The sequence below is a fragment of the Electrophorus electricus genome, chromosome 19 (genome assembly GCF_013358815.1).
Source record: "Electrophorus electricus isolate fEleEle1 chromosome 19, fEleEle1.pri, whole genome shotgun sequence".
Classification (NCBI taxonomy): Eukaryota; Metazoa; Chordata; class Actinopteri; order Gymnotiformes; family Gymnotidae; genus Electrophorus; species Electrophorus electricus.
Genome location: NC_049553.1, coordinates 810,873 through 819,103, shown reverse-complemented (window position 1 = coordinate 819,103; position 8,231 = coordinate 810,873). Strand labels below are relative to the sequence as shown.

The following is an 8,231-nucleotide window of genomic DNA, read 5'->3' as shown; positions in this document are numbered from 1 at the left end:
ATCCATCATGTGAGTTGATATTCTGATGAGATCAGCCAAGGAATTAAACAGTATGCAATTTATTAGAGACTCCTCTAATGTGCCAATAGCAGCAGTCTGTTATGCAGTTCAGCAGCCTGCTATTCATAAACAAGACACCTTCAAATGCCCCAAATGACCAATAAAAACTTGTATACCTCACAAAAATTGTCTTTATTTGTACAATTTTCATAACTGGAGGGTCCCTGAAAGGGCAAATCAAGCTTTCACACGCAGAGACAAATTGAACCTTTTTTATTATTGTGATCCCCTAATTGGCAACATCTCCAAAGATGAACTTAATATTATCGATAGCATGTTTTGCATCAGAAGAGCCGTGTACTGCATTCTCCAGAATACTCAAGGCAAACTGGGCTCAGAGGGAGCTGGGACTGCATTTTTGAGCCAGTTCGGAGTCAGCAGGCCCCATTAGCTCTCTCCACTCAGCAATGGCATTCTCCTTGCTCAGAATCATCATGACAGATGGGCCTCTGTTAAAATGACATTTATTTCTTATAGTTTAAATAGAAGACTAAAGAGTTGATCATAAGCCTTTGTACCAAAACATTTAAGGAAATTATAACTCCAAAATAATAATTCATTGTCAAAAATGATTACTGAAAAAATGAAGAAAACCTAATATTTTCAATAGCATATTTAAATCTGTACCACACTCTCATGATAAAGTGTTACTTAAATACAAGTTATATCTTGTACCCCAGCACATATAATCATTGATTAGAAAAGTGGATTATAGAGTTATATGATTATAAACCTCACCACATACTGTGACATGTTGTCTACTAAGGCGCTGAAGAAGCTCTTGCCTTTGTGATATTCATAAACTTTCTCTGCCATTTCTCTTGTAAGGAGTTTCCTTCACCTGAGAGATGATGAACCCTGCCGCTTTGATCCTATCTGCAAAAAAAACCCCCCAAAAAAACATCCGTTCTGATTAGACCTACATGTCTGGTTAGTCCAGTTAGTACAGTATTTCATACATTAGACAGACTGGTCATAGGTAACAAGCTGTAACACAATGAATAAACTTTTCTGTGCATGTCTGTGAATGAAATATGAATGTATGGAATTTTATCATGATAAAGTATTGGACACAGTGTCTGACTGAAAGTGAAAACAAAAGATGAATATCAATAGACCTGAGACTTGGAATATCTACCTTTGTGTTCTACTGATGCGTCTGGTTTGATTACAGCAAGCGTTTGCTCCACTGGAAAGAAATATGCCAAATTCTGTTCTGCCTCCTCAATGTAGGTGCTCCCATGGAGCTGCTTAATCTCAACGTCATCAATGGCAAATCGAGCTCGCAGACTTCCAATGAGTAACAAAAATACTTAACATCTCGGGGGGTTTTTTGGCTAACTATATTCATGGTTATTTCCTTCTAATTTCTAACAATTTCTAGCACCACATTTTACTCAATTTGTAAAGAATATTTGAATTTATTGCCATTTTGTAAATTTGGTGGACACAAATAAATGCCTGCGAAAAGGTGTGTGACATTTAAAATGGGGTGTGACATTTAAAAAGCTTCTGGTGCAACATTAGGTTGAACACATTTTGGCTCAAAACAGAGCTTGCACTTCCACGTCCTTGGACTAGCACTTATCACTAACCCAAGCATAACACTTTATTTTCCCCACTTCAAGGAGGCACATAAAGTGCCCAGTTTCTCACGACAGGATTTTGACCACAAACATCACCAAGCCCTACCCACTCTCACAACCCAAGTATCATACCATGGAGACCTGCACAGCGTAGGTCATTCAACAGGTCTTAATTCACCTGTCCTAGCAGCTACAGGGCTTTCTTTTCCCCACCACAAACAGCTACTCGGGGCTAGTCTTCACAAACTGGATCTAAAGAGTGCCTACAATCCCAGTTAAACTGTCATACCCTTGTTTTACTTCTCTTTTACCTCATATTGCATACTGAGCGTTTCTCCTGCCTGCCTTCCTGTGTATTGACCCATGGTTCCCTTCCAGACTTTGCCTCGTCTTGTCTAACCCTCCGACACCTCCTGGACTCTGCCTCCTGACTTCAACCATGGAGCTATCAGCATGACCTAGCTAAACGCAACCACTCTGGATTTGCTGCCTGTTACTTTTAGATTCACCCCATGTTCACCTGTAGCCTGCTCTTCTCTGCATTAAACCTCTTGCAACTGGATCCTGTGTTTTAGGTTTTGTTTTCATAACAATATATCATTATGCATGGAAAATTATAGGCATAATTTAAATAATTTGACATCACAATTATGTAAATGTAAATTCTATTCTCAATTGAACAATAATGATAATATGGATTATCATAATTATTGTTATTATTAGTAATGATTATTGCATCATTATATTCGTTTCCTAAAATAATAGCAGTCCTCTGCATGGTGCAAGAAGAGGTTTCATTTTTTATTTTAAATAATCTTATCAGACCTGAGAGGTCTGCTTCAAGTCAGCTCTGTGCTTCCCAGTTAAGTGTGTCTGTTCCCTCATCTGTGAATTTTTTTTTTTTTGATGATGCAGTTCCTGCCTCACTGCCTTGATGTGTTCCTAGCTCACACTCAACTTTTAAAGGGAATACATTAATTTGAATAAGTTAATGAGTTGATCTGACTGGATATTATGGTGGAACAATAAAAACACACCTGCTGATCATGTACCCCGTCTAACCCAACTCTTCTCGTAAATGCATCACTCTGTGCCAGATTATTGCCTCTGCTGCCAGTCACGAGAACAGCAAACATTTGCCCACATGCTTTTCTATTTCTGTGCTTGCTGTGTCCACAAAAATAGAGCTTTTAGAGTCAAGGGCTTTCAATATCATTGGCCGGCTCTTTCAGTCGCTGTCCAATTTTCAACAATGCAATGCAGAAATACTACATTCATGCAAAGTATAAGTACAATATCTGCACAAATGCTTTCCTATATGCACCTTCTCTTGCATACTGATACCATTAACTCTCACCTATCACGAGACTTCTCCTTGGCCGCCTCCAGTATTTTAGGACTGAATACATTTCCCCAGTGTTGTACAGCATTTTTGCGGGTCAGTGCCAAAGCTAATACAGGACCCCCGCACGACAAAAAGACAAGACGATCTGACCATATATTTCAGTCTTTTGCACGTTCTTATATGAAGTAATCCACTGGGATTGAGACCTTGTCATGTGCTTGATGAGGCATGGAAATATTCAGTCCCTTCATGTTGCTTGTAGAAAGCTTTAGCTTGCTCCTTAGTGAGGACAGCCTCATGCTGCATAGCAACCTGGAAGCCTGAATCTAGAATTGTCTTCAGAATCTCCTCTATTCATGAGCCAATGATAAACAGATTATGTATCAAAGATTCAAATGTATGTTTTATTCAAAGTTGTATACATGTTTTATTTAAGTTGTATACATGTTATCAAATACCAACACTACAGTTTAAAAAAAAAGTGCTAAGGAGTATACAGAACCCAGAATAATTCTTAAAGGAAGGTCCACCTTTTTTCTCTTGGAGAAGATAGGGTGGAATAAGGGCCAGGGTTTTTTGAGTCTGTGTGTCAGAGTCTTGTTTTGCAGCTGGGATTTCTCCATTCAGGCTAAATGATGGGAAGAAAAAGCCAAGCTGCCTACTGGCATACTCTTTACTGTCACTGGTCATTTCAAGATTCACATCAATGGTTTCAGTGGACCCAGAGTTATTATTCAGTATGATCCAGCATCACAAATATTCTGGGGGAACAGCACAGCACAAAAGTATACTACGACAAAGATAAAGAAAATTCTAAATCTTTGGCATTTCACACCACAGACCTCTTCTGGGTTTTAATGACCTCTGCTTGAACAGGATCAACGATATCTGAGAAGGCCAGACCATCATCTTCACTTTGCCCTTTTTGCTTTGAAAGAATGAGCACATGGACAGGCCCACCTGACATCACTGCTAAGAAATGTGTCTGAAAAAATGAATCACTACATTCAGGATTTCATACTGATTAGCTCCAATTCAAACTCTAATAATTAGCGGTAATTATACTGATTAGCTCTAAGACAAATGTGAGTAGAGATTTATAGCTAACCCACGTATAGTAATGTACTTTCAGGACATTTCAGCATAAGTACTTTAAACATATTGAAGAAAACTATTTGAAACATTTGCAAATTAGGTAGAATGGAGGCCATCCTCAACAAAATTGAAGCTTTGCGGGATCACTTGGAGAAAAGAATAAAAATCATCAAAAATCAAAAGAAGCATGCAAGAATTTACCACTGCAACACTTTTTCACCAAACTTAGTGATTAATAGCTTTACATATAATTTTCGTGAGCAACTTCAGACTTTTGCAATGTATTGTATATAACGACTGCAAAATATACAATAAGTTTAAATTTGATTAACATATTATGCGGCATTTCTATGCTTACATACATCCTCAGCTTTGTCTGGATAAAAATGTTGGATCTATTCCTCACTCAGAATCTTGCTTTCTTTGGCCAGAATTGAGCACCCAGCATCTACAACCTAAAAGGCTAAGTGTAACTGAAGAACTCTGTCTTCACAAAGTGCCAAACTCATCTGCTTGTAATACAGTACTCTTAAATGTACACTTTTTTATGTTAAAGACTTCTTATTGACTACTGCCTTACTTTTTGTTTAATTTCCTCAACATTTCCTCTGACCACAGCATCTGGCTTAATTATGACCGCATAATACATCCACTGATCTAGAGCAGACCACAATAAGAAGGTTTAGGATGGCCAAATCCATGAAATAAATCACTGGCACTCATCTAGGTGAAACCACTAACAACTTAATTTCAGCAAAATCAGAAATCTCCTCGTCAGTCTGTTTGATTTGTTAGCAAAGCCAGGTCTGTACTAAATATAATCAGATGTGACTAATCTAGTTAAATCCTAATAAATGCAGTGGAGCTCTACACCTGTGATATACTATCCTATCTACAAAGGTCACAAAGCCTTATATGTAGAGACTGTGGTCAAGCTTACAAAAATGGTTTGAAGGTATGTGCTACAAATGTGCTTCTAGGCTTTTACATGCAAAGTATTTCAACTGTGTATCCTTAAGTTAGTCTAAACACAGTAAAGTATATAATCACTCAGTGTATTGTGACCACTCTGGTATCAATGGTCCCACGCATTATTTAGTGATACAGATTCTGGATACAGCCTGTGATCAAACTTGCTATATACTGTATATACTAGTGAAGTGTCTGATTGAAAGGCTAGTACATGTGTGATGGATTTTACACCCTATATTATCACAGACTACATTTACGCAAAATTAGTGCATCTTCCTGGCCTGCCATAAAGAAAAATAAAATTAAGACATTACCCACAATTGATGTCTATTTTGTCATTCTGAGAAGCTGGATCTTTATTCTGTCCCTTGAACGTCCTCTAAGAATATCTCGTTTATCTAGTGAGAATTACAGTTATGTGTAAGAGGAAAGAAACTGTGGAAAACAATAGAGAAATGTGAAAAGAATTTTGGATGCAACAGGCTACACTCAGGCATCATGTCTTTAAGATTTTGAATGCAGCCCTTCAAACGATGGGTCATACAGCTTAGAATCTTGGGTTGCTGGTTGCCAGCCTTGGACAGGGCCATTGGCAGGTTTGGTTGGGGTAGATCTCACTGTCAAACCCACACAGAGCCACACTTCAAATTCTGAACCTTATGCTCTGGCCCTAATGTAAAGGAGGCATCGAATCAACTTTGTTCCTAATGGAATCCCACAAAATGGAGAGTGCACAGAGACTGTATTGAATCAGGTCCCCAAAGCTGCTATCAGCCCAGCACCTGGTCTTTTGAAAGACCACTGTAATGGACCAATGGGTCTCACCACAATCACTAAATGTTAGCTTACTGGGTTTTAGTACATTTGAAAATAAAACCTTAGCATGATATTGTTCCCTGTTTTTTGTTCTTTTTTTCCTGGCTGGATGTTTACTCTATAAATTATGCCAGTAATGAATAGGCCACTTACTTTACAAACATAGTTTGAACCTAATTCTTGCTTTTTTTCTCTCTTCCTCCACCAACTTTATAATGGTTCTCTGAAGAAGTGGTTCCTTGACCCCTTTTATAATTGACAGTAATCTGTTCAATAGGATAACTAGTCAACCATGCCTTCTGGCGTTTATGAGGTGTGTTGAGAAAATACACTGTAGAAAAGAAAGACATCTGCAAATGCAGATGAAGTACTGAATCTGCCTCAGCCTAAAAAGTCATGTAGATAATACTGCTTAATTATAAATATGTAGAATTAACATGATTTTTCACTGATTACAAAAATGACATATTCATTAGTTCGTATGTAGTCTAAACTAAATCTAAGGAAGAATTAAAATCAAAGATTAACATCCTATTTCAGTTTGTCAGGAATCCATATAATATCTGAATCACTAGTGCTCACCACAGCAAATCTAAGTACATCTTCCCCATATTCTGTTCTTAATTTTTTTAAAGAGGATCTGCACAGCCTTGCAAGGCCCACACCACTTTTGATACACATCATTAACTGAAAAATAGATTATATTACAATTACTGCCAAAATGAGAGTGAACAACACTCTTTTTTTTTTGAAGTGACTGATTTAAGAGCAACATTTGTGTAACTAATGTGAGTAACTTAATAAAATACGTTTTGTATGTTGATATAGAACAGTACTGTTAATAAACTCTGTGTGTGTGTGTGTGTGTGTGTGTGTGTGTGTGTGTGTGTGTGTGTGTGTGTGTGTGTACTTGTAGCCTAAGCCCCCCCCCCCAAAAAAAAAGAGTTACCAAGAAGTCTTGAGAAGCCTGGTCTTGAGAGTGTTTCTTCCCATTGTTCATCATTTTTCGTCTGAAACTAAATAGACAAATTACAAACACATACGACTAAAGTCTGTATGAGCTAGCTAGCTAAATGACACAGGGTCGCTAGAGCAAGAGCTCAGTCGTTAAGCTACTTATGTACTTGACTTGTAATCAGAAGGTTGCTGGGTCAAGTTGCCGCTGTAGGGCCCCTGAGCAACCCTCAATTGCTCAAGTTAAACTCAGTCATAATTGTAAGTCAGATAAATATAAATAGCGTTAATTATCTTAGCTACTGTGAACATATCTGTGCTTATTCATACTGCGGTTAGCTAAGTTTGTTCATCATGTAAATTAATTCGTTAAATTATGTAATTGCCACCAAAACCTTAAAGTATTGTTTATTTAACTTTAGGTCACCACCAATTAACAATCTAAAATGTAACTTTCTATCTAGTTAGGTTAACCTAACACTGGCCACCTGACAAACCTAATTCGTACATTTTAAAACAACCTGTACCTGTATCTTTTCTCCTTCCCGACATGGTCTAATAAAAACAATAAAAACAGCTTAAAAGTAGCTTAAAAAGTAGCTTAACTAGGAGAAGGTGGACAAGCAGGCTACCTAGCTAAGTGTGTTCGCTAAAGTAGCAGGTTAGTTCATGTTAACGGCTAAACTCGGATAGCTAAGCTAGGCTAGGCTAGGATAGCTAGCGGTATATGCATATTATAGTATAAAAGCCCCCAGTATACTACAAATCCTATCAGTATATGCGTATTATAGTATAAAAGCCCCCAGTATACTACAAAACCTATCAATATATGCGTATTATAGTATAAAAGCCCCCAGTATACTATAAATCCTATCGGTATATGCGTATTATAGTATAAGAGCCCCCAGTATACTACAAATCCTATCGGCATATGCGTATTGCCCCCAGTATACTACAAAACCTATCGGTATATGCGTATTATAGTATAAGAGCCCCCAGTATACTACAAAACCTATCAGCATATGCGTATTATAGTATAAGAGCCCCCAGTATACTACAAAACCTATCAGTATATGCGTATTATAGTATAAGAGCCCCCAGTATACTACAAAACCTAGCAGTATATGCGTATTATAGTATAAGAGCCCCCAGTATACTACACAACCTAGCAGTATATGCGTATTATAGTATAAGAGCCCCCAGTATACTACACAACCTATCGGCATATGCGTATTATAGTATAAGAGCCCCCAGTATACTACACAACCTAGCAGCATATGCGTATTATAGTATAAGAGCCCCCAGTATACTACAAAACCTATTGGCATATGCGTATTATAGTATAAGAGCCCCCAGTATACTACAAAACCTATCGGTATATGCGTATTATAGTATAAGAGCCC

The 8,231-nt window shown here is 37.7% G+C and overlaps 1 long non-coding RNA gene across 1 annotated transcript; it reads right to left on the bottom strand.

The window, feature by feature from the left end:
* Positions 1-256: 256 nt before the first annotated feature.
* Positions 257-7,517, bottom strand: LOC113583204. Its single transcript, XR_004775303.1, has 4 exons — positions 7,356-7,517; positions 6,824-6,890; positions 799-936; positions 257-509 (listed from the first exon to the last, which is right to left on the bottom strand). It is a non-coding gene; the product is annotated as an uncharacterized LOC113583204 (long non-coding RNA).
* Positions 7,518-8,231: the final 714 nt, after the last annotated feature.